This window comes from Brachyhypopomus gauderio, chromosome 9, assembly GCF_052324685.1.
Source record: "Brachyhypopomus gauderio isolate BG-103 chromosome 9, BGAUD_0.2, whole genome shotgun sequence".
Taxonomy (NCBI): domain Eukaryota; kingdom Metazoa; phylum Chordata; class Actinopteri; order Gymnotiformes; family Hypopomidae; genus Brachyhypopomus; species Brachyhypopomus gauderio.
The window spans coordinates 18,800,539-18,827,393 of NC_135219.1; the positions used below are offsets into that span (position 1 = coordinate 18,800,539).

The 26,855-nt window shown below is 40.5% G+C and overlaps 1 long non-coding RNA gene across 3 annotated transcripts; it reads right to left on the reverse strand.

The window, feature by feature from the left end:
- Positions 1–393: 393 nt before the first annotated feature.
- LOC143523327 (uncharacterized) lies at positions 394–13,674 on the reverse strand. 3 transcript variants are annotated; one of them, XR_013133301.1, is made up of 5 exons: positions 12,612–13,674; positions 11,418–12,528; positions 1,749–6,768; positions 1,503–1,632; positions 401–1,376 (listed from the first exon to the last, which is right to left on the reverse strand). It is a non-coding gene; the product is annotated as an uncharacterized LOC143523327 (long non-coding RNA). The 3 variants fall into 3 exon arrangements; XR_013133302.1 differs by having other exon boundaries at positions 394–1,376; positions 1,503–6,768; positions 11,418–11,536; XR_013133300.1 differs by having other exon boundaries at positions 1,503–6,768.
- Between the last annotated feature and the right edge of the window lie 13,181 nt (positions 13,675–26,855).

Genomic DNA, 26,855 nt, shown 5'->3' on the forward strand with positions numbered 1-26,855 from the left:
TTACATGCCAAAATACCTCTCTATGACCAAGCAATAGAAAATCATAATGAAGACATGAACTCATGAACAATTAAAACAATTTCAATTTATTCTGTCAATTGTATTACAATTGTATTCATTTCATTTTTTACAAATACAGCAAAAGTTAAGAAATACATAATGTTGTATTGTGTTGTCAATTTTACATATAAAAGTGAAAGCATTTTATACAATTAATCATATTGCACTGTACCTTAACATTGCAGCCAATATTTACAGACTAGCATGACCTAAAGCAGGGGTCGGCAACCTTTTTGACTCGGAGCCACAAAAGCAAAATAATTGGAAATTTATTTCAGTGACGATGACATGTCACTCAAGCGAACCGAAACTAAATACCGGACATTTGTGAAATTCCACCTGAACTTTTTTTTAAGTCTCAAAAATAATATACGTTAATTAAACACTCATTAATTCTCTTCAAAAGCTGAGCCGCATCAGAGGGATAAAGAGCTGCATGCGGCTCCGGAGCGGCGGGTTGCCGACCCCTGACCTTAAAGGGATCATTGTAAGGTTAGAGAAAAAAATAAATAAATAAATCACTGTAATTCACATTACATCATCTGTCTAATTCTGGATTGAGATTAGCCATTGTTTGCCCAGGCTTTTACCAAGGGGCCATTTTGATAATTCACCAAAAGACAGGCAACAGTAAAAATTTGGTTTATGCTCCCTGTGATTGAAAGGGGGATCACTGTGCTGAATATTTTATGTTCTTTGACTCTGCGAATCACACGCTCAACATGGACTCTCAGTCTTGCAATGGACTGTGACGTTCTGATCTCTGACCTAGACAGTTGAGCTCTCTTTGACAGAAACGTGGGTATGTGGACTTTGCATGGAACGCAGTCTTCAACAAGGAAACCCTTGTCCACCATGATGGCCATAGATGGGTCAAGGAGGGCCACAATGCCAGACTGATTTAAGATCTCTTTATCACTGATAGCACCTTGATAAGAAGAAGACACAAAGGTCACTGCACCATGAGGGGCTATCCCAATCAACCTTTTGAATGTACAGTGTGATTTATAAGTGGAAAACACTTCACTCTAGAGGAGAAGGGAATTTGGAGTTTGACATCTCAGTTCTGTGCAATCTAAAATTATTTGAGTGTCAGCGTAGTCCTGAAACACATCTGGGAAGTGAGTTTTCACAGTGTCCACATCTAACCAAATAGAAACAGCTCCCAATACAGTATAAAGGAAGTTGGCCCAGGTGTTAATAATACAACTAACAGTTGACCGATGTATTCTAAATCTGTGGGCCAAATCCTTTCGCATCAGTCCCAATGACAGGTAGTTCATGAAGAGAAAAATCTCATCAATTGCTTGAAGAACCTGGGGAAAAAATACATTATCCTATTGTCATATTACATTATGACTATCAAAACTTCTTTTGATGTAAAGATTAATTTGAAAATGATGACATAACATGCTTTGTATGGACAACAGGAAAACATTTACCGTTGCACTGGCAGACTGAGGGACCTGATCAGTCTTCTCAACAGTCCGTGCTCTTGTAACCCATATGATGTTGTGGGTGGCTGGCTCTATTTGCTTCCAAAAGCCCATCAGGTGGGCATGGATTGCAAATCTGTGGAATATAAAAGTTATATATAAAGTTATATAATGGCTAATTCATTCACAATGTATTTCAGACACCAGAGAAGACCCATCCGTATACTGTGTCCTGCCATATTTTTTATTTACCTGGTAAAGAACCGTATGTCGTCATCAGAGGCAGAAAACCGCTCCAAACAGAACTTGCTGCTGACAGTTAAGTCTTCGATTCGTTTTCAGAGCCTTGATATCTCCTCGCGCAGCTCTTCATTTTCATTGAGGGAGAGATCAAGCGCAGTAGGCTCATTACTGACGCAGTAGTCATGTTCATGACACGGTAAGGGGTCATCATCATCATGGTCAGTCTGCATCTCTGTTAGATCAGTGTTGGGTGGACGCTCTGTTCTTTCCCATACTCCAGATCGTGGAGTTGGAATAGTATAGTTATTCCATTGAAACAGCACAGGAAAAGCTCCAGGTCGCAGTCGTCGTCGTCCAGCAGGAGTGGGAGGTTCGAGCAGATCAGCAGCGATAAAATGTCGCGAACACACTCGGGAAGTACTCGTGACGATAAAATGATCTCTCCTGATCTTAACCACCCATTGTTTCTGCAGTTCTGAGTCCTTTGGAAAGGTGTGGAAGCTCAGGTAGGAATTACACCTTGTCGATGCTGTGCAGAATGGCACACAGCAGTGGTGGTTGGGCCTGCTGTCTGTACGTTGTTGAAATTATACTTTTTTTTGTTTACCCGTCATGTTTAGGACACGTAAACGGACAGGAGATGAAGGAAACTTCCAAGTAATTAACGGTAAATATTAGTGATGTTACCCTTGAACCTGAAGCTTCAAAGCTTGTGTCACAAAAGCAACACCCACTGCTTCGAACCACTGTATCGATGCTTGATTCGTTCCACAATGCTTCGTTTTGGCACACAATCATGTGACTGCTTCAGGCACTGATTCAAAAGAGCAAATCTTCGCGGGCACTTCGAGGGTCGTTCGAGGATTGGGAGAAAGCATAGCAACAGCGAGAGAGAGAGACAGAGACAGCGAGAGAGAGAGAGAAATTAGTGAGTAGAATGGAACCATTGCCAAAAATAGGCCGTTCTGAAGTCTGGAAACACTTCGAAATTTTGCCATCAAATAAGGTTATTAAAAAAATTATAAGAATAAAGACAATTACCTTATTAAAAGCAATTAATGACACTTTGTAAGTCTGTTAGATAATGGGCTGTGCACCAATTATGAATTATATTTTAAATGTATAAAATCCGTCATTATTCTGTGTGTAGTGTTTCATGTCATCAAATCACTAAAACATTTTTGTTTTGGATACTAAGATATGCACCATTATCAAATGTTCTCTTTCATAATTTTATAAAGAAAAGGCAGTCATGGCCTGGTGGTTAAGGAACTGGTCTTGTGACCGGAAGGTCATGGGTTCGATCCCCAGACCTGAGCAAGGCCCTTAACCCTCAATTGCTCACTTGTACAAAAAATGAGATAAAAATGTAAGTCGCTCTGGATAAGGGTGTCTGCCAAATGCCCTAAATGTAATGTAATATCACTGTGTGATTTTTATTATTCAGCCATCAGTCCTTTTTCTCAGCATTCTGCTCAACCCAGCAGTTAGATTTGGAAAACATGCACAACAAACAATGTAGTTTTATCAGTTGTCTTTATTGAAACAACAAATGTCAAAATTTTAATGCATTTAAACAGTTTATGCTGTAAAAAACAGTTCCCTTCAAACCACAAGATACATGAAGCACTTCATGGTTTCGGCCACCAGATGGCGGTACTGTGCACTGTGTCATGAAGCTTCGAGTAATGAACCTTTTTTCAACTCATTTCGGAGGAAAGCTTCAGTGCTTCACAAAGCTTCGGTTTGCCATCACTAGTAAATATGCTCGTTACAAGACTAGTGAGGTGAATAGCTAGCACAGTGTACGCTTTCAATGGCTACCGGATGTCAACAACCATCCTAACCTTTTAGCGGAAATTACGTCGCTTAACAGCGTGCACATAGGCCATTGGATAGAAAGCTTCAGTGCTTCAGAAAGCTTCGAATTTCAATCACTAGTTATTTGTGTTAAATTGACATCCTAAACATTGCAATCAAATCAGCAATACTTTTAAAGGTATAGTAAAATATAGTAACTAGATAACTTGTTGATCATGTGTTACCTGAGCAACAGTGAGTGCATCACGGCGTCGTCATCATACGGGTATTTGTCCATTTTCAGACGTTTTATGTCAGCGCGTGCATTTCATGTTTCAGGTACACAAACGTGTAACTGACACGGCACGCCGGGTGGACTAACGCTAGGCCGTGATACTGGGTTGACAATTAAAGAATTAAATAATAAAAGGTTTGTTAAATAATTTTTAATATTGGGGCTCATTTATTTTTTTTGTAAAAACCAAACAAACAAAACAGTACAACTTAGTTAAGGTATCCAGTTGAATAGAACAGGTGCTGCAAGCCACAGGTCTGTGATACTATCCCATGAGCAATGCACTCATGGATCATCATCACTTTTATTTAAATAATGCCTGCCCCAATTATGTTGTAGGTCTTACCAAATCTTTATTGCTTCGGGGATGCTGTCAGGGAAATGGCTGACATGCACCCATCTGGCCACTAGGTGTCCTCATTCCTTGAAAACTAGTGGTCTCCATGGATACTCCTCACACTCACCTGTGTTCCATCAACCTCGTCTGCCAGCTCTTCCCTGTCTGCATACCCAGCTGTTTGTTCTGTCTCTCTGGATTTTGACTACCAGCCTGGCTTGTTTTTTGTTGATACACGGCACAGTATAACGTTGCATCACTATTTACTGGTGTTGACCCCTGCCTGCCTCGTGTACTGCTCTAATCTCAATCAAACTGCACACACATCCTAACTGTGTCTGTTTCCTCCCACAGTCTAAAACATGGAGGTTAGGTAAATTGGCTTTCCCTGGAAAACTAGTCTCTAGTCTCTCTAGAAAACACATGTCTCTTCATGTCCAATGAAAAAACAGTTGTTCAGACCTCCAAGGGGGCTGAGGTTTCCATAATATGCTGTGTGCAACTGGCTGCCACTTCTCGCCAGTGTGTGAGAATAGTCATGTGCAATTGTACCCATGTTAAAATTGTAGTTACCTTGAAAAGGCACGATATAAACTCAACATTTATAGAGACACATTCATTCTTGGACATGAAGCAACACTTCATTCAATTGAACATTCATTTGTTCATGGAAATGCATGTGGTGAGGCATAGGGAAAACTCTACATTAAGCTAGCACAAACAAACCTAAACTGAGGGTCCCTCCACAGCGAATGTGCCGATGCCGACTCCTACCTGAGGCCCACACTGGAGGGATTTCTCGGCCTAGAAATAGAACTATAAATATGAAGTGATTAGCACTCTTTGTCTTGCTAATGACATGTAGCACGTTGGAATCATTGAGACCCCTTCCACAGAAAGCTGGTACAATAATGAAAATACCCAACATGAAGGCTGCAAGGCAAGCTCATCTGTATAGCACTTTTCACACAGTAGAACAATGAAGTATGTATTACAACCAATTCTGTAATTTGATATCATAATACCTAACCAGGCTGTGTTTTTGAAGCTCATGTAGAAAGAAATTCAAAACAGCATGAGCCATATGGCGAGTGTAAGAAGCAAAGTAGTGATACCATATCTGTCATGGAAATAAATCAATAAAGTTAATAACCGCCTTTCAAGAGAGGCGGTCGCACTTTATCTCTGCTCCTGCACTCCCTCCCTCCTGCCCTGCTCAGCTTAGATTCTCTGACTTGTCTTAGTAACTTAGACGCTGCTCTTCGAATTTTAACAAGAAAATGGATTTGATCAGGTGGTCTCTCAACGCAATTGACACTATTTTTTCCACGAGGAGTCATGGTGCGGGAGAACCCACATGCCCGGACGGAACATCCTCAGCTGGACTGCTGTCCTGTTCGCGAGAATAATCTGTGGTCATATTTTTTTGTCTCCTCCCAATGTTATCTCTATGTTTTTCTTTGCCTGTGTTGGTGGCACGTCTGCGTTTGCCGCTCTGGTTTTCTGGTGCTTTAACACTGGGCCCTGGGCAAGAAAGCATTTCATCTTGTACAATGTATGACCAGTAAATCTTCTTGAACTCTTGAGAAATGTGAGAAAATGAGAATGAATACTGATTTCTTGGAGGAAGACCACTGAGTAGGTTACAATAAAACTACCAAAACTACTAATTGCCACAACACAAAGTAGTTTGAATAGAACAGCTGGGCAACAAAAAGACCTGTGTTTTAGCACTGCAAAATGAGTAATTCATAAAGGTCCTTATCAGACAATTACTAAGATATCTTTGAGGAAATGTGTCACATACACTCGTACACACAATTGATTCTTTATTTCTTTACCCTGGACAAGTACTAGTCAAGTCAATTATATTTACACAGCAGTTTTTACAACAAATGTCACAAAGCAGCTTGGGTCCAGATCCCGAATGAGTAAGCCAGGGGTTGACAGTGAGGTGTGTGTGTGTGTGTGTGCAGGGATGACGTTGCGGTGTGTGTGTGTGCGTGGGGCGGTGTGTGTGTGTGTGCGGGGGTGACGTTGAGGTGTGTGTGTGTGTGCGGGGGTGATGGGGCGATGTGTGTGTGTGCGGGGGTGATGTTGTGGTGTGTGTGTGTGTGCGGGGGTGACGTTGTGGTGTGTATGTGTGTGTGCGGGGGTGACGTTGTGGTGTGTGCGGGAGTGACGTTGTGGTGTGTGTGGGAGTGACGTTGTGGTGTGTGTGTGTGTGTGGGGGTGATGGGGTGATGTGTGTGTGTGTGTGGATGACATTGTGGTGTGTGTGTGTGTGCAGGGGTGATGGGGCGATGTGTGTGTGTGTGTGTGGGGGTGACATTGTGGTGTGTGTGTGTGTGTGTGTGTGTGTGCGTGCGCGCGGTGGCGACGTTGCGGTGTGTGTGTGTGTGTGTGGGGGGGGGGGTGACGTGGTGATTATCTGCTGGTCATCCGCATCTTCATCCCCTCCCCTGTGAGGCCAGCTCTGATTGGCTCTTGCTCAGACTCATCATCAGTGCTGGACCCCAGGAAGTGGGCGGTAGGTCATTTCCTGCACTGCCATGGCTGACGTGATGGACAGTGTTGCCAAGAAGTCCTGCTGAACTCTGGTTAAGGTCAGAGATCAGAAAGTCATTTCAGGTGGTTGTGGCAAACCAGTTAATAGAAATTATATTTATATTTCCAGATATAATTACATAATGGTAAACCAGCAGAATTAATAAGTATTAGGGGTGGGCATAGATAAAAAATTTTTTATCTAGATTAAACTCACTGAAATCTTGAAATTAATCTAGATTAAAATTGCTCATTCAGAATATGTGTGCTACCCAAGTAATGACTAAAAGTCAGTCTTTGATATAGGGTTTCTTAATACAGAGGGTGCATTAGACCAGGGGCTCATCTCCTGTTTCCAAAATGCATCAATGACTGCTTGAGAAAGCTGTTCTACTTTGATACTTGAAAGAAAAGAAAAAAAAAAAACATGCTCAATAAAATGTAGGCTATTCCCCCCCGGTCAACAACTTTCGTTTGGGGGCCGCCCATAGTATGTTTGCATACACCTCAGAAAGTAAGTGATTGCAACCCTGACCCAGCGTCAGCAGCATTAGCAAACGGGTGCTTTGCGTTTGTCATAGGGTCACTCAACGACGAAAACTCCTTTACGATGGACTTTTCAGTCTCTAACCCCATCGTTAAGCGGGGACTCACTGTAATATTGTTTGCGCTTGAAAAAATTAGAAATATTTAATTTTATTTATTTTATTTTTATGATATTTTATTTTAATTTGTAGAGAAAGAAGTTTATTTTAAAAAAACGCACGTGTAACTCAGTTAAATAAAAGTCTGTTGTCCAGTCATATAGTTTGTTATTTTAGTGTTCTTAAAATCTCGTCTCGTTCTTGTGAACCCAATATCGTGTCTCGTTAGCTGAGTGTATCGTCACACCCCTAGTATTCAGTCATAACTGTGAATTGCTTTAGTGAACAGCCACACCACTGACCTGGTGCAACAGCGGCCCCTAGAGGTGATGGATGTGTAATGAAAGCTGCAGGATTTTAAAGGTGAAGTTTAGTGTCGTTCACTGATAATTTGTAAAACTTCTTGCTATGTCTAATAAATATAATGTACTGCCCTATATTAACAAACACTGCTAATATATTTAAGGTAACATGTGTGCCAACACCAGTTTCTGAATGGAAGCTGAATCAGGTTATGCTATTATTACTTATGCCATTCTTGTTAAGTAATTAATATCACCACCACCAGCTGATGCTGATTTGAACCTGCTGTCTTCAAATGCAAACAAACTCAGAGTGGATGTAAAATTGAAGAAAACACTACAACGTAAATTTGTACGTTAATTTCATCAGTGTCGTAAAATGTTGCAAATATAATGTTAATTTATTTTTATGGCGGTTTATCAAATATTTATTATTATTAATGGGGAGATGGGCCGGTTCTGGCCTGTGGGCCGCCAGTTGAATAGCCCTGCCCTATAGAGAAATGTTTTGCAGAAATGGCAATGCAATTCTTTAAGCCCTGATGGATAAGAGTGAACATTAAATGCTGTAAATCTAATTTATATGTTTGTGTCACTGTTCATTATTTGTCAGGTGATTAGTTGTGTTTAGTTTAGTTATATGTTCAACATTGGCCTTTATAGTGTGTAATAAGTGCTATGCCCCTGTGCACTAGGTGGGTGATGTCCTACAGGTCAGAGAGCTGTGCTGTACATATTAGCATTAATATGATTAATGCTGATTAATATGATAATTAATGATCAATTATTAGTTGTCATTTTGAGTCAAGCAAAGGAGGTTTCCATTCTGAGACTTTTGGAATAGTTTTTTTTTTTTTTACTGGACATGCTTGCTAGTGTCAGAGAAATTTTGCCGTTTTGCTTATTTTATTTAAGATTACAAAAGAACATTATTATTTAGTACATTTCTTTCTGATTAGCAGAAGGACTGAATAGTGAGATTCGGTATGTAATCATGCACTGTGTGTATCGTGTATGTGTGTATATTGTAACCTGTGTCAGGACTGCTTGTGTACAACAGATATGTCTCCCCCCTGTTTCTCAGTGTGCCCAAATGTACTGTAAACATGTGAGAACAGTATATATGGAGATAAGGATGCCCTCTCCTCAGAGTTCTTGTTCTAGATGAGACTCTCATGCTTTTTAATTATGTAAAAACACTAGTCAAAACCAAGTGACTCATGGAATACACCAATGCTTATATTATGTTTATAATTATATCTTTTCTGTTTATTAAAAAGGTATGAATCCAAACAGAAAGATTTCATGACTATGTTCATTTCCAGTAACCACTGGGATGGCAATTTCCTGGGAGGGGGAGGGGCAAAGGATTGAATGAATGAATGTTCAATTTATATAGCGCAACATACCCAAGGTCGTTTTGCAATTTTAACACAGGTACAAGTCTTATACGACCAATCACACACCGGCGAGAAGCGGCAGCCAACTGCACACAGCGTCCTCTCTACCGGGATCCACAGCCCCCTGGGGCGGTGTTGCCAGCCTAGCGACTTTTCAGACCCTCTAGCGACTAAAAAAAAGTGACTAGCGACAAAGCTAGCAACTTGTGGTGTTATTGGAAACTGAGATGAATCCTCATGCTATTCAGTTAGTGTCCTCAGCGACAGACTCAGTCACAGTGCAGTCTCACAGAAAGCAAATCCACACAGCAAACGATCTGCGCATGCGCAAAGCCGCCGCTGACTGACCCCGCCCCGTATTTACAGAGCGGGATGTAAATAAAAATGGGAAGAGAGGACAGACCCTAGTGACTGAGCACCATCCATAGACATAATATACATAGACACCTCATTACGGGCTGGAGCGTAATCGAGCGTCGCCGCCATATTGGATGGGTCTCCTCCAGAGATGCTCACAAGTCATTTTTTGCAAGTCCAAGTCAAGTCTCAAGTCTTTGACCTCAAGTCCAAGTCAAGTCTCAAGTCTTTGACCTCAAGTCCAAGTCAAGTCTCAAGTCTTTGTTCTCAAGTCCAAGTCAAGTCCCAAATATTTGAGTGACACTGTAGTCGCAAATCACTGTATAGTTGTAATGGTCTTTTATGACACTTCCGATGTATAATAGCTTAAACTAGTTAATGAACACACAAATGTTTTCCAGATAAATTTTGTATCCGTATTTTTCTCCAAAAAGTATTTTTCTTACAAAATTGTCATTTTTCTGGATACAATATTCTCTTCTTTCAGTAGAACATCTGCTATATTTTGTTCTAAAAGATAAAGGAGGGCTGTGAAATAAAAAAAAAAATCACATTTTAACTATATATATATGAAAGGTCTGCATATAAAGAAAATAGCAACCAAATTAGTGATTATAAAATAAAAATTAAAAACAGAATTCAAATTTTACAATAATAATGATTGACATAAAAAGCCCTGCAGCAACAACTATTTGTCTCCTAATGAACTGGATCAAACACAATCTATTTGAACTTCAAGGTGTCTTTCAGTTTCCAATACAAGGAAACTGTTTATGCAACTAACGCATTACATTTTTAAAAGATCAGAATTGACAGGGTACTTGCACTTATCCTGGCTCGGTGAGGGCGCATTACGAGACCTCCATGACTGAACACCCTCTCTACTGCCACCACTGGTGGCAAGTCAATACCAATATTGCAATATTGCTAATAACCTTTCAGGCAGTGACTAACCTTTCCAGGTGGGTTTTCATGTGGCGAATAAAATTAGATGTGGTGGAACCAGCGTCCTGTATTTTTATGCCACACACGCTGCAGTTTGCTGCTCTTCTATTTGCTACTTGTACTTGTTTTGTACCCAAAACTTATTATGAATGGTGGAACAGAAGCGAGCGTCCTCACCAACGCCGCCATGATCGCGATGTTTTGCGCCAGGTTTGAGGTGTGCGGAGTCGCGCGCAACGGTCACTTGCGAAATACTTGACGCGTCGCAACCGTCGAAAAAAATGACGAAAATGTTACGTCAGCGGGAAGTAAAAAGCATACACACAGGCGGAGAAAAGGTTGTCAAATGAAACACAAAAGAACATTACAAATAAAAGATTGTTCACGAGTCTCAAATCACGAGTCCAAGTCGAGTCGCAAGTCTTTTGAATGCAAGTCAAAGTCGAGTCTGAAGTCACTGTATATGCGACTTAAGTGCGACTCGAGTCCGAGTCCCAAACTCGAGTCCCCATCTCTGGTCTCCTCACTGAAGGCTCACCAGACCTAATGCACAGAGAGCAATTATACCGGTATTTTGTGCAGCCTACGGTTGCTATAATCGGCGCAGTATCGAAATCAGATCGCGTGGGATCACCTTTCACAATTAAGACTGAACAATAATTTTGGTTATTTTACCATTTATATGTGGCACCCCCTATGTAGAGCCAGACTACACCACCCCTTGGTTTACAAATGGAGCAAAGAGGAGCTCCGAGGGAAATGATAAAAACACGGGTTTTGGAAACATACAAAAGCTTTATTAAGGTTTCTGAGAGTTGCAGTAAAATAGGAAACACTTTTTATTCTGATTAAAATAAAATTCCTTCAAAGACTTGTTCAATTATGACATCTGGGAGACCAACTCGGGACAGTCAGCAATCCCACCCTATATTGCACTGCACACAGGACACTAGTGAACACCCACAAATGAAAATCCCAAATCCAATTGGTCCCCCAACTTCATAAAATCAACAAACCTGAATATTAAAATAAAATATATGAAAGCACAAACCTCAGTGTGTGTGTGTGGTTGGGGGGGGGGTTGTAGAGTGGAGTAGTGGATCTACGTTGCTCAATGGAAAGACATCGTAGCTCGTTTCTTCTTTCTGCTGTCAGGTTATACAACCAGCACTGCCCCAAAACAAAAAATATAAACAATCATTGGAAATGATGTATACAATTTTTTTTTCATAACTCAGTAAAATTTTACGGAACTTTGTGCAACATTCTAAAGAACTGCAATATTACCATATAAAGACTTTTTTCATAATTTCTTCTTTACATATTTTTTTTCACCTTTAATATATGTTCAAACTTGCGAAGCAATTTTTCTACCTTTTTTGTATGTTCTCTAAGCTGCTGTAACACCACAATTTCCCCATGTGGGATAATAAAAGGCTCTTATCAAAAAATTTAATAATTAAAACTAATTAAAAAAAAGCAAACATGCTCTAAAAACTAATTAAAACGAACTGAATTAGAGAAAAATATCTCAATGAAATAAAAACTAAACTATAATGAAAAATCCAAAACTATTATAAGCTTGGTGGAGAAAAGCAGCCAGCAATCAGTTGCTGGATCAATCTAAAATACATACAAAAGGAGGACAGGTTACCTTCCATACATATTCACCAAACATCATCATCAAGGTTGGCAAGCTATCAAAACATACCAACTCAAAGGGTTAACATGATATCAGGCTCATGGGACAAAAATGATGGGAAACAAACACAAGTTGTAATATCCACAACATTAACATTTTCTTAATCCAAAATCGGCGCTCTGAACCAAAGCTCGTCTTTATCAAGTCTAAACTAAACTTATAAAGGAGCAGCAGCAATAACTAAGCATTATATACCAGCCAAAGATAGAAGCTGTAGGTGGTTAGCGCCTAAGGCCAAGAAGCTACAGGGGCTAGCTAAGCAAACTAAAAGGCACAGGTGGTTAGAGAGCAAAGCTAAAGGTTGCACTCCAGTTATGTAGCTTAACTAAATCCCCAACCCATAAAACTCCGTATACAAGTGAAACATACCTGCTTTAACCCCGTCAAAACTACTAATGACTCAGTTCTGCTCCCACAATAGTACTGCAGCAGGAGGCGCCTCGTCTGGGCCTGTCCCTCGCTATAAGAGCAGGACTAAACACTTAGTACTGGACACTAGTCTCACATTTAAAAGCAGAATACATGAGTAAAAATGCACCGTACCTTACAACAGCGAACACTCCGTAAAGTCGAGCTCACGCTCCAACCCTGTCGTCCCGTTGTGCTGCTTAGCTTAGCCACGCTATTGCTGCAAGGACCCCATGGTGCCCTTATCACATGCCTGATTACAGGCACACTGCAGCCTGTAACTACCTCACTCCTCCCATACCAACAAATCTGTGGAGCACATATGTCAAAGTCAAGGCCCGCGGGCCAGATCCGGCCCGTGAATTGATTATCTATGGCCCCCTGGATGATATTTAATTACTATTAGAACCGGCCCGCAGGCCACAGCCGCCCGCTGGTGTTTTGCACGCATAAACACTACATTCCCCACAATGCAACGGTAGCCCGCGAAGTCACTGCAGCGCGCACAAGCGGCGAGGGTCAGCGCGGCGAAAATAACGTAATTGCAGTGGCTCAGCTTGTGCGCGAGCGTCTCGCGCGCTGTCGATTCGCGAGGTCGTGCATCTCTCGAATTTTGTACTTTGCGCGCGCCGCGCCTCAGCGCAATGAATAGAGTCATGTTTGCAGGGTTCATACACCTTTATAAGGTGGAATTAATGCACTTGTACGTCACTTTCAAGGTCCATTTCAATATTTCCCAGCACGTTAAACTTAAGTTAAATATTTATACATATACTCAAAATGATTTGAAATAATTCGCTTTTTATTCACATTATTTAATGGTTGTTTATTTTCAAAACTCCCAATATTAACGTCTTCACGTTCTCTGTTCAGTCAGATAGCTATTTGTTGTGAAACGAAGTAGTTACAATTTCAAGCATTTTCAAGTACTTTAGCTTAAATTCCAGCACTTTTCAAACCTTTATTACTTTATTCATGTTTGCTTGTTGAAAAATATTTTCACTTGAAATTACTGACAGATCCATAAGAAAATATTGCTTTATTCATTTAAGCATTAAATAATATACACTGTGTTAGGTCTTGGTTCAATAGGCTATGTGCAATCATTTTAATATGTTTTAATAAACATTGAACCAGTCCGGCCCTCGGCTTGTAGCAAATTAGTTTTTTTGGCCCTCGGTGTATTTGACTTTGACATCCCTGCTGTGGAGGGAGCTAAAGATCAGGGCCCGTATTTATCAAACTTCTTAGAGTGGAATTTTGGACTTAAGTGCTGAAAAATTCTTAGATTTACTCCTACTCACAGAGTTAAGTGTAAGTGCCAGTTATCAAAACTCTCAAGTATAAGAATCACTCTTACTCTCCCGAAAAGTTAAGACTGCTCCAGAGGACTCATAAGTCGTTAAGAGTTGCCACTAGGGGGCTGAGATGGCACTGAGAAGACAGAGACGCGTGCGAACCTTCATTTTAGGTACACATTTCAATTTTATAGATATATAAATATGCACATAAATATGCACAATGCACAAATGTGCACAATAATTAGGCATTAAGATAAGCATGGGTTAAATTTTTTTTTCTTTTTTTCGTGCAAGAGTGTAATATTCATGCTGCGATTTTCATACTTTAATTTTAAGCTTTGACTTCTGCCTTGTCAGTTATTGTATGTCATTTGGGAGTGAGTCCTCTGCCAGACTTCCTTCAGACGCTCACTTTTCCTCCGGCCATTCATGACTGGTGGTGTTTGGAAGCGCTGTCAGAGAGGGAGGGGCAGATGGAGAATCTGCGCTCAAGCCAGCAGGGTCGGGAGCACGAGCTTTATTACTGACATTCATTCATTCATTTATTATTAATGACCACACAACAAGTTGGTGGAATTTGCTTCCGGTACAGCATAACATACTCACATCTCTGTGTCAAAAGAAAAAACAAATGCATAAATACAACTACAATATACAAACATAGACAAACAATTCTTTCAGATCATACATTGATTTAGTGACCGCACAGCAGTTGCACAGACGGATGCAATTATTTTATTAGCATCACAGTGTTTGTGTGCAAATCTAAATAAATTTTAAAAACATTGTCTTTGAGATATGCTTTAGAATTTCATTAATGCAGGATCCATTCCACATATCACCACAGTGTCTTCCCCCATGACACGCTGCACCACCTCACAAACTGCGCTAAGAGGCTTGCCCGGTGGTCTTCCGCCTGAATGTGATTCGGTTAGAATGTATGCAGTATCCAAAATAAATCTGAGAAAATATATGAATAACAAAAGAAAGAAGGAAACAATTTTTTTATAAAGATTATTTATTAACTATGTAAATATTTCACAAAAATCATGACTGCAACATTATTAAGTTAAATGTGAAGGTATTTCAACATTTTCTGAATTTTATCTTGACATTTCTTAGGAAATATTCTTGAACATGAAATCCGATCCAGTGATTGGTTCTTGCAGGGAGTTTTGAAACGACGTCATCCAGGATCAGCTTTGCGGTACAGCCAGGTGTCGTAAATCAGCTCTGAGACTGACACTTACGAATTGCTCCTACACTTCGCTTAAAGTGAGACTGAGAGGCTTGATAACTAACTTTTAGTCTCAGCTTTTAACTCAGAATTATTTTAGACATAAGTCAATTCTTAGCAGCATTCTTAGGAGTAATTCTAAGAAGTTTGATAAATACGGGCCCAGGGTGATGGCAAGGAGACCCTCCAACCTCAAAGAGTTGGAGCTCATCACTAAAGATGAATGGACAAATATACCAGTGGAGACATGCAAAAAGCTGGTCAGCAATTACAGGAAGTGTTTGATTGCTGTAAATAAAGGCTTTTCTATTAATTATTGAGAAGGGTCTGAATAATTTTGGACATGCTACTTTTTGTTCAAATGTGAATAAAAGCTGAGAATTTTTTTTCCCCACAATGATGCCTCTTGTACATCATCGTATTATCTCCTGGGAGATTTCCAGTCAAAAATATAATTTCTGGTTAAATAAAAGTAAATTTAAGTCAAAATTTGACAGGGGTATGACTGTATATATATATATATATATATATATATATATATATATATATATATATATATATATATATATATATACACACACACACACACACACGCGCGCGCACACACACACACACATCATGAAAGCACGTATTTGTAATGTACTTAGATGTATTTATGATACATATGTGAAACAAAAGTCAATATCATACTTTGCTAAAAGGTAAAAACATGTTTTTACTTTTTGTTCTTTCTGCATGTTTAGGGGTTAGTGATGTATTGTGTATTACAATACAATGTTACAATGTGGTATACTAATTCAAATGTTTTATGGAAGTTGTTTTAAGTTTCTTATATTTTAGCCTGTAGCAACAAGGAACACAAAAAATTCCAAGTCCAGCATTATGTCTGCACATACCGCTTCAGTCAGGATCACTTGGAACTTTTGTTCCATTCTGTCAGGGCATCAGGTAGAAATTTCACATTATAATTAATCTTTTCAGTCCGTGAGCCAGAGCGGATATTGGTACCATCTGGGTGGGCATTCTAGTAGAGAATATACATCACTTGTTTACAATATTATAGACCTCTTCAGACACCTATGCATTTGTTTTTATAGCCTACCTGTGGAAGAAACATGGTTATACAGTTTCCATACTTACCCTCAGAAGATGTGTCTTTGATGACTATGAGTGTCCTCATTAAATATCTCTGTAATCTAAGTGTGCAAATGTTTTAGATTTTTTTAGGAGGCTGGAATAACAGTCCCACTGCAGGGCAGTTCCAGGGCGTTTTCCATCGTCTGATGGTGCGCTGTGGTGTCTCACCAAGTGCGTCAGGCAACGTGGCAGCACAAGATGAGACTGTATCACTATCGGCTGCAGACATGCACTCTGCTTTAATGGTAGATGAAGAGCTCCCGTCCCCATCTGCAAACATTTCTGCAGTGATATGTGACCACAGTTACCTGCCCACCTGCTTTGGTGGTCTTGTGGACAATGCCCTGGTCTACATTTCAGGGTTTGTTGTCTGAAAAATTCTGAAAAAACTGTCCTGTGAGGTGTGCCGTGCAAGCCTTGTCAAAGCTGCTGTACCCTCATCCTTTGACCAGAGCTACCACCTGCTTCAATTTAAAAACAATGGTGGTCTGATGATCCCCTCAGATGGAACAGTGAAGGTGGTCAGAGCAGCAGAGCGTGTGATACGCCAAAAATCAACAGGTGTCAGTGTGTCCTTTGTCAACCAGTTCGTTCAGGCTGAGATTGGTTCTGAAGATGTGTTTTTACTCGGGGAGCACATTGCAGAAACCCAATTCGAAATCGAGAACCATAATTTCATGCTCCTGTCATTTGTTGTCTCTGTATTTCACAATTTAAGGCTGCACTACATCGCAAAATTAACTACCCTGGAGATACAGAGTGCCAGCACATGCAAGAAATTGTGCAAAACAGTTATTTTTTCAAACAATGTATCATGAATGGAATGTTCTTGGGGAGGGGCTTATAGAATATAATGGGGTGTAACTAGGCAGAGGGGGGACGAGCCTGAGAGAGCAGGCTCGTAATGTATGTGATGACGGGATCTATGTGACTTTGCAGTCACCGATCTTTAAACTCTGATTAAGAGGACTCAATTTAATACTGTTTTATTTCTTTCCATGAACGCAGGTTGTAAATATGTATATAGCTGTAGGTGTCTCAAATAAATGTGCAAAGGAAAATTGCACAGTAGGGGGCGAGAACGAGTCCAGAGATAGTTTGTGAGGTAGAAATCAGCTCAGCTGTTCCAGAGTCTGATGCACAGTCTATCAGAGCTACAATCCCAGCAGCAGACTCATCTGGATTCTCCATGAAATCAAACATTTTGTTGGTGATCCCACATTCTGGACTGAAATATTGAACAGCGAGGGGAAACATCTTCCTGTTGCTTTTATTTGATGCATCTGTGTGTAATGAGAATGGTCAGGATTTATCTGATGTTAGGGCCTTCACAACATCACCCACTGCCTTTGGAGCAAGGACATCTTTAACCACTGCCTCTGCCTTTGTTCTCCCTAAATTTTGAATCTTAAAGAATATTTTGATGCAGTTTATGTGCACCGTCAGCACTGTTGTAACTGAGGTTGTGACTGTGTGGTGCTGCGGTAACCTGGAGAGAATGAGTGAGATGACAAATTCTTAATTAAATTGAATCAGATCATTCAAACAGTTAAACAGAGGTTTAGATTTAATCTATTGACATGATTTGTTCTTTCAATAGTAGTTTCAATAGGAAACTGAATCAGTAATAACAATGATCTGTACCATATCAGTGTCAATATTTTACAAACCTTTCAATTTGCCTTAAATTCATCTTAATTTGCCTTAAATGATGCTATTCAGTCATCAATGTGCCTCTTCCCACTCACATTTGCATCTCTACATAAGCTTTCGTTTCTGGGGACGTGGTGGAGTGTGTAGCAGAAGACATTTTTTTGTGGGACGGGTGTGTGGCGTGACGTCTGTTGCTAGGAAACGGTGATGGCACCACCACCACGGAGGATCCACCACCATTTTGCTGGCCTTAGTATTTCCTGTTTTTTTATTTTATGCTGAATTGTTACATTTATTGGTGATGTGTGTGTGACAGAGATGAGTATTGGACACTTGAAAATACTCTTTTGGGCCGACGCCAGTCACCATGCCAATGACAACAATTTACACAGAAGAACAATTTAGACCTGTAAGGGATAATGTCCATTTTGGTGTAGGCATATCCGGTTAGGCAGGAGGTGGCTGGCCCAGGATGGATCTCTGGAAAAGGCTTGTCTCTCCTCATCTGTGTTCCTCGAGAAAATAAAACAGGGAAAATTAGCTCTGTATAAGGACATACACAGGACAGATGAGATTATAAACATTTCTGGAGTGTGGCAGCAACTCCGGCATTAAGTCAGGTATTCATCAGTGGCCCTGTGCCTGCAGGGGGCTGCAATATGTTCTCAAGGCTACTGGCATTAAATGTTTGGCTGCAGAAAACCAGCAGGTCAAATGGACTGAACTTCATTGACAACTTCAATCTGTTTTTTGGGAAGAGAGAATTCTTCAATCGAGATGGACTGCAAACTAACAAGAGGGGTGTCAATCTCCTGTCAGAAAACTTTATTTTCTCTCTGTGTAACTTCTCTGTTTCAACTGGTGAAGAAATGTCAGCGTTAACACCCAAGGACACCGTCGCCACTACAGAGACACAACATCCTCCCTCCACAGAGGATGCGGAGTTATCAGATGGGAGCCATGTGCTGTATCAGCTGCCAGAAACACCACAACCGAATAGACAATCCACACCATCCTCCATCTCATCATCACCTCACCTGAACTTCCCAGAAACCATGGAGAAGCTTGTATCTGTAGGGACAAGACTGACGCTTTCACTGTCAGCGAGTCCTCAGGTACAGCGGAAAATCACCTCAACTTCTCCCCCACAGTCCTTAATAAACAAATCTCCCCCACAACCTCAAAGTAAAAAACAAGCTCATAATCCACCAAATAGACAGCTCTGCTCGCGAGCTCATCACCAGCAGGAGCTCCACCCACCCTCCACCACCGTAAAGGAAAATTTACATCTTTTGGGTCCGTGCTGCTACAGTGTTGATATCAGCTGTACATATTTTCAAAACAAGCATGGACCCTGTGTCCCAATTATCTCTCCCATTCCAGTTCTGATCAGAAGCAGAAAGAACAAGTTTATGTCAGATACTGTGAATACATCCAACCTACAGTATGTTGGAAGTATCTCAGTCTCTGAACCAAAATGTACAGGTTATTAAGTTAGCTCTACTAAATATCAGATCTATTACAAACAAGTCTTATCTAATTAATGATTTAACTACATCTTATGGGCTTGATTTCATGCTTTTAAAAGACACATAGTTAAATTCATATAGTGCTGATATTGTGCTAACTGAGTCGGCTCCACCAAACTTTAACTTTTTAAATGTTTCTCACAATGGCAAGAAAGGGGGAGGTGTAGCAATGCTGTTTAATGATACTTTCCAATGCAAACAGTTACCACTTGGCGATTTCACATCTTTTGAATATTTGAGTGCAATTTTAAAAGGGGTACAAAGAATATTACTAGTAACTGTCTACAGGCCTCCTGGGTACAATGCTAATTTTATTGATGATTTCACAGATATGTTATCTTTTATTTCTACTGAATTTGATCATTTTGTTATTGCTGGTGATTTTAACATTCATATTGATAATCCCAATAATAGTTATGCCAAAGAATTCTATGATGTACTTGAATCTTTTGAACTTTCTCAGCATGTGTCTGGAAGCACGCACTGCCATGGTCACACTTTGGATGTGGTTATCTCAAAGGGTCTTAACATTTCAGCCTGTATTAAGGATGTTGCATTGTCTGATCACCAGAGGTGGGGACTCGAGTCACATGACTTGGACTCGAGTCAGACTCGAGTCATTAATATTAAGACTTTTGACTTGACTTGAAAAAATATTCAGAGACTTAGACTTGACTTGGACTTTTACACCAATAACTTGGGACTTGAATTGGACTTGAACCTGTTTACTTGCAAAGACTTGATTTTTTTTACCCCAAATCTAAATTTTAAAACGCATATTAATATTTATAAAGTGCGCCCCATTAATTTCATTTCCGTCCTTCTGACGCAGACCAGTCCTCTGCTTTTCCACACTCTGTACGTGTGTGTGTGTGCATGAGCTGCAGCACAACCAATCAAATGGGGGGTTGGCGAACGTAAATTTTTACCGGGCGGGGTGTAAAATGGACACAAATTAAGTATTATATCGCGATCGATCGATCGCCAGTGGTTGGTGCCAGAGCGAACTAGTAACTCATTGAATCATAGATGTGGATCAGAGGTAAATAAACTAGAATTTTTCCGGCGTGAGAAATCGGATGTGTGGCGTGAGAGCGTGTGAAGACTGTCAAATGCGTGTGGCTCACGCTCAATGCGTGAGAGTTGGCAACCCTGGGTTCTGTATCTGAACTCGGGGAAGAGAGCCTCTCTCTGTCACCATCATAATATCCAGTTCTATCTCAGCATGGATTGTGTATTTGAAGACATCTACGTCGAGAAAAAAATATATTGACAAAAGTGGAGCGAGTTTTCAGCTATGGGGACATCATTCATCGTGCACAAATGACATACAGACTTTTGACCAGCAAATGCAATGCAGAATAGTTTACTGAAATGTCTAAAGTTGCAGGTTCCTGTTAATTGTTCAGTTCTTATATTTGTTTGTCTTGTGTCACTCACACATGTTCTCCAAGAAACCAGATAAGAGAAGAGAGGGAAAATGCTGTTATGGTTCTTTGTATTGTACTGTGAAAATATCAGCACTTTTTATTTAAACATGGAGTTCTACTTATGACTTTTTCACAGAATATTTATTTCTGGAAAATTGTAGTTTAAAGTATGAATATTTTTGCAGCTAAGTTTAACAAATTGAACTGTGCAATAAAGAGGTGTAATTTTAAATTTTTTTATACTTCGTGTTTTCAGTTGCACATGTTTTATCAAGATTTGAGGAGAATACAGATTTTAAAAAGAACGCATGTCTGTTATTTACATTTAAAATATACCTGCAACATTGGTAAAAAAAAAAAAAAAGACTCGAAAGGACTTGAAATTCCAAGTTTCAGACTTGGGACTTGACTTGACTATTGCCTGTCTTGACTCGAGACTTGACTTGACTTGAGTGTCTTTGCTTGAGACTTGACTCGGGACTTGAGGTATAAAGACTTGGACTTACTTGAGACTTGCAAAACACTGACTTGGTCCCACCTCTGCTGATCACTACTGTGTATTTTTTGAAATGTGGATTTCAATCCATAGCAATGCCAGGCAGGTTAGGTTAAAGAAAAGACAGATAAATGAAAGGACATCTGCACTTTTTGTTACCAAAGTGTGCTCTGCACCTTGCCAACTATCAGGCTCTGTTGATACTCTGCTGGATAGTTTCAACTCAAAAACTGCCAGTATTTTGGATCAGATTGCACCAGTTAGAGTTAAAACCATGCAATGTAAGCAGAAAGCTCCATGGAGAAATGATCCTGCAGTTCAGCACCAAAAAAGAGAATGCAGAAAGGCTGAGCTCAGATGGCGTAAAACCAACCTTCACGTACAGAGATTTTCAAAGATAGGCTGCGTGATTACAATAAAATAATGTGCAAAGCTAGACAATCCTTCTTCTCTAGCATTATTAACAATAGCAAAGTGCTTTTCACTATGGTTGACAGACTAACAAACCCACCTACATATATGACCCCTGAGCTAGTTTCAATTGAGAGATGTAATGAGTTTGCAAAATTCTTTAATACTAAAATCCACAATACCAGACAAGCCATCTGTACGCCTACATCCACCAATGAGCCAATTTTCTCTCCAAAACCAGAGTTGTATAATCCAGGTTCAGAAAGTAAAAGTCCTCACCAGGATTTTGCTCAGGCTTCCTGGATTGTGTTGATTCCACTAATTTTACATGGATTGCACTAATTAAAAAAATCTATCAAGCTTGAGCAAAATCCTGGTGAGGATTTTTACTTTCTGAACCTGGATTATACAACTCTGTCCAAAACCACGCAAAATGTTCAACATGTCCCAGTTTAGTACTATTAATGAAGAAGGTTTAATTGATACAGTGAGTCATCTCAAATCATCCACTTGCAGCCTTGATAATGGTAATGACCAACCAAGTTTTTAAAGAATGTCTTTTCCGCAATATCAATGAACATTCTTCAAATAGTGTGACAGAAATTATTTATTATTGACTAATCATCATTGATTAGATCATGTTTAGTTATTATAAGAGATCATTATGAACTTTATGATTTAGGACATGTCCATTCTGACTAAGCAGAAGGACTACAATAATGAAGTAGTGTGTTTCAGTGTAATCATGTACTTATGTTCAGTTCATATTATGCATGTGTGCTATACTGTGACCCAGGTCAGGGAGAGTGCTGAGGGTAAGAGCACTCTGTTAACTGGTAGTCACTAGGCTACTAGTCTTGGGTCATTTAGCTTTCTCTGTGTTCAACTGATACATCAGTTGCTTCCGCTAACTCTAGGGAAGTCCATATTAGGAGATACACACATGTGAGACAAAGTAGCCTGCTGGACGCTTATGTTTTGGAACATGCTGTGCTAAAGATAACCTGCTGTTAGAACTGCTGAATTGTGTTTAAGATTGTATATAAGCAGGGGGACTGCCCCCCTGCCTTCAGAGTTGTCATGCTTGAATGAGACTCTCGTGTCTGTGTCTGTCTTTGTCCTATTTATATATATTTATATTTTTGTAATAAATTAATCATTTAACCACGTCTGAGTCCTCATCCATTTCCAGAAAATTTCTACGACAATAGTAAATTCTTCACTCATGTCAGGTGTATTTCCGAGTGCATTAAAAACTGCAGTTGTGAAGCCTATCTTGAAAAAGAAAACTCTAGATGCAAACTTGTTGAATAATTATAGACCAATTTTTAATCTACCCTTCAAGCTAATTATGCACTTTCTGTCCACAAATAGCTGTCTAGACCAATTTCAGTCTGGCTTCCGACCTAATCATAGTACTGTGACTGCACTCATTAGGTTATCAATGACATTCGGGTAAATAGACTCAGGAAACATGTCTGTTCTACTACTGCTCGATCTCAGCGCTGCCTTTGACACCATTGACCACAAAATTCTCATAGATAGACTTGAGAACTGGGTTGGACTCTCAGGAACTGTCCTAAAATGGTTCATACCTTATGGGGTAGTCTGCGAGATTAAGCACTAGATCTGGAATTTTCTGTCTTGAGGCCTTAGGGCCCAGGAGGAGAACTTCTGTCTTGTTCTCATTAAGTTGGAGGAAGTTTAGAGACATCCAGCTTTTAATATCTCTTACACAGGCCTCAATTTTTCCTAAATTGAGCTTGTCGTCATGTGGGAGTAGCGTTTCAGGCAAGCCTGCTGGTTCTCGTTTCCGAGAGTAAATATGCACTATTTACTGAAATTCGTACTATTTTATTATTTAGAACATTCCTTTATTGTTAGAATTAATATTAATTATACATTTTTATATATTAGATATTATATTTTTATATATTATATATAAATTAGACTTGCCTTTATTTATAAATTCTGTATATTTACATATTTCAGTATAAGAATGTCTAGAAATCCAGTTTGCAATCTGCAATCTAGAAATAAACTGTACCAAAATCATACCATTGCAAGCACTGTTTTTATTATACAATAAAAAAAGAACAATAATAAAAAGACAATTCTGGCGTCCACATCTGAAGCTGTGGAATTGATGTGGATGGTGCTCACAGCTTGAGGGCGGGCAGTTTGAGGGCGGGCAGTTTGGTGCTAGGCGACAGGGCCGGGAGGGGCGGAGAAAGGCCTTGGCCACGAAGCTTCAGCCTCTCGATCTTGGGTCGCCGTAACTGGATCTTCTGCTCGGTCTTGTCCTCCGAGGTCAGCTGCGTAACTGCCCTCTCTGCCATTGCTGTGGTCACAGGGTGACAACGAATCAAAAAGTAAGATACTGGAAGGGGGGAGTTTTTATATAAGCAGCCTTTGACTGTTACGCTGCTAATAATACAGCCATATAAATAGCACCTTCTAGTGTTGAAAAGACATCCTTGAATTATGCCGCTAATACAAAGTATGAGAAAGTCTTAGTATGTGTAGGATGAGAGAAATGTTAGTTGTAAGAACTACATTGGTCATAACAAAGCAGCTGTCTGCCCCCATTTTTTTCCACTTACTCTTGCGTATAGAAGGTGAAGTCACTCCTGGAGTTACTGATTCCTGGTCTTTAGGCCCATGCGGTTCATGAAGCCCATTAAAGACCAGTCATCTCTGGTAGGGGAGGTGTTGTGCTGCAGGCTCTTAAGGGGGACCCCGTTGGCTTCATTCTGCTGCAATGTGGTCAACCTCGTGGTCTCTGTCTCCTCCACCTTCTGCTGCAGTGTGATGGACTTTGTGGTCTTTTTCTCCTCCACCTTCTGCTGCAGTGTGGTGGACTTTGTGGTGTCTTTCTCTTCTCCCTGATTGGGAACAACAATGATGGAGCAGTCAGTGGCTGAAGTGGTCTTGCTGTGTGACTTTGGAAAGGGCCGCGTCCTGATGCGTCGGACGAACTGATTCTGGAGATTTTTTCTCAGTCTGTTCTTCAATTTTCTTGTGAAGGCCACGATCTTGGAAATATTTGGCCTCCCCCGAACAGCTCGGTTTGAGAGATGCAGTTGCTTCGAGCATATTGGAAGCTCTCCTGCCGGAGAGGGTGTAGCTCTCTCCTGTGCTGTGTTTTTTTGAGTGCTCTCCTCATGCATGCCTCCCAGTCCAGGTGAGTCCTTTACCGCACAAGTTCTCCATGATGTTGGTGTCTGCAGGTTCTTGCCTTTTTTGTCACCTGAGTCACCTTTACTTGGTTTGGGTCCAAGCTCATGGAAAACCTGGATGGACTGCGTCAATTGTTGAACAAGTTTCTTTCTACTTGTCTGGCTCACCTCAGTGGGCCCAGCGTTTGTGGCAGCGGATGTTCCTGAGGTGACCTGTTTCCTGTTTTTTCCCTTTCCCTGGATGGTCCTGGCAACAGCCTGTTCAGCATCTGCCCTCTTTTTTTTACTCTCATTCTTATTATTGGCACCTTTCTCTTTCTTTCTCTTACTAATCTGCCTCTTCCCTGCATCTTTCCTCTCATGTTCTACTGGACTCTTACTCTCACATCTCAAATCTTCTCTGTTGTTCTCTTGGCTGCTGGCCTTCCTCTTCCTCTTGCTGTGTGCATGTGATGATTCAGGGTCTCCCACCATCACTGACGTCTTAGGGACTCCGAGTTCTGAGACGTCCTTTCCTGTGGTCCAGTCATTGTCTTTATGACCTAATCTCTTATGTTGAGGTGAATTGCAGGACCCTTCTTCCTCTATCATCTTTCTGAGTCTGGCTTCAAAGTTCCCAGGATCATACACATCAAAACTTATTTTACGCTTTGCCTGGTCTGTACTGCTCTCCTCCTGTTTCCTGAGTGGGACAAAAGTGCTCTGTGGGCTGGGCATGGTCTGGAGCTGCTGACTCTGGCCAAAGGCTGAGTGGGGGAGTCCTCCTAGAACCATCAGGTTTGGTTGTGGGTAATTCCCATAATACGTCCACGGAGACACCAGTGGGGGAACCACACCTCCAAATGTTGGGATGTGTCCTATCCAACAGAAATACTGGCATTGTAATATTGTGTTTTCACAAATTTAAGGTGGATGCATTGTTGAATACAAACGTATATACTTTAAAACATTTACATTGAAAGTTAGCATCTTAGGATATGTGTTTCTTAGTCAGTTTTGATCTTTGTAATGTTATTATTAAGGCTTCGTAAGAAATGTTAACCTACCAGCAGCTCTGACAGGATGGACTGGAATGTTCTGGACAGGGTTACCCATGAATAGTCCATTTCCTGTTCACAAATTATATTGATTCTTAAATTATATCCAGTCATCTTACAACAGTTCTCAGGACACTTATTTTTTTTAATAGATAAGAATTACTATTTGCAGGGTTGCCAACTCTCACGCATTGAGCGTGAGACACACGCATTTAACCGTCTTCACACGCTCTCACGCCACACATCCGATTTCTCATGCTGAAAAAAAATCTAGTTTATTTACCTCTGAACAGTCCTGCACGGATCCGTTTTTTGAGACCCGCACCCACCCATATCCGCAGAGTACAGCACCCACCCACCCGCGAACCCGTGGTTCAAAGTTAAATCTGTACCCGCCCGGACCCGTTAATATTTTACCCATTACCCACCCGTGCCCGTGAAAAATCACACAAATCGAAAGTATTGCTATAGTGCACTTTATTTTACAATGCGCCTCTGAAAAAACGTCAGTACAACACAAAATAAAATCTAATGTTGCGGTGCAGGAACAGTAGGCTATTCCTATCTAAAAGTAGCAACTGGTAAAACGCAAACGAAAATGTATGTAGCCAACCGGTACCATAACACAATGCAAAACGAGAGGGAACAAATGCCAGTATAACAACTAAATAAAATCGCATAGGTTCACAGTGGTAGTAGTTTCCTATCTGCTGGGAGCAGCACGCTAAGTTCTCTCTCCTCATTTTTCTTTGTTCTAGCACGGCCACCCATTTAGCTTTGTAACCACCAAGCAAGCTACAATAAATGCCCGGTACTGCGTTATAACCAGCCTCTGCTCATGTTTCCGCTGGAAAAGAACCGAAGTTTGGGTATTACCCCAGAACGGGTGAAGAGTAAAGTTCAGCCCGCTCTGGCCAACGGAGCTACGGTATAAGTAAGCTCCCCTGAGCTTCGCCACCACCATCGGGA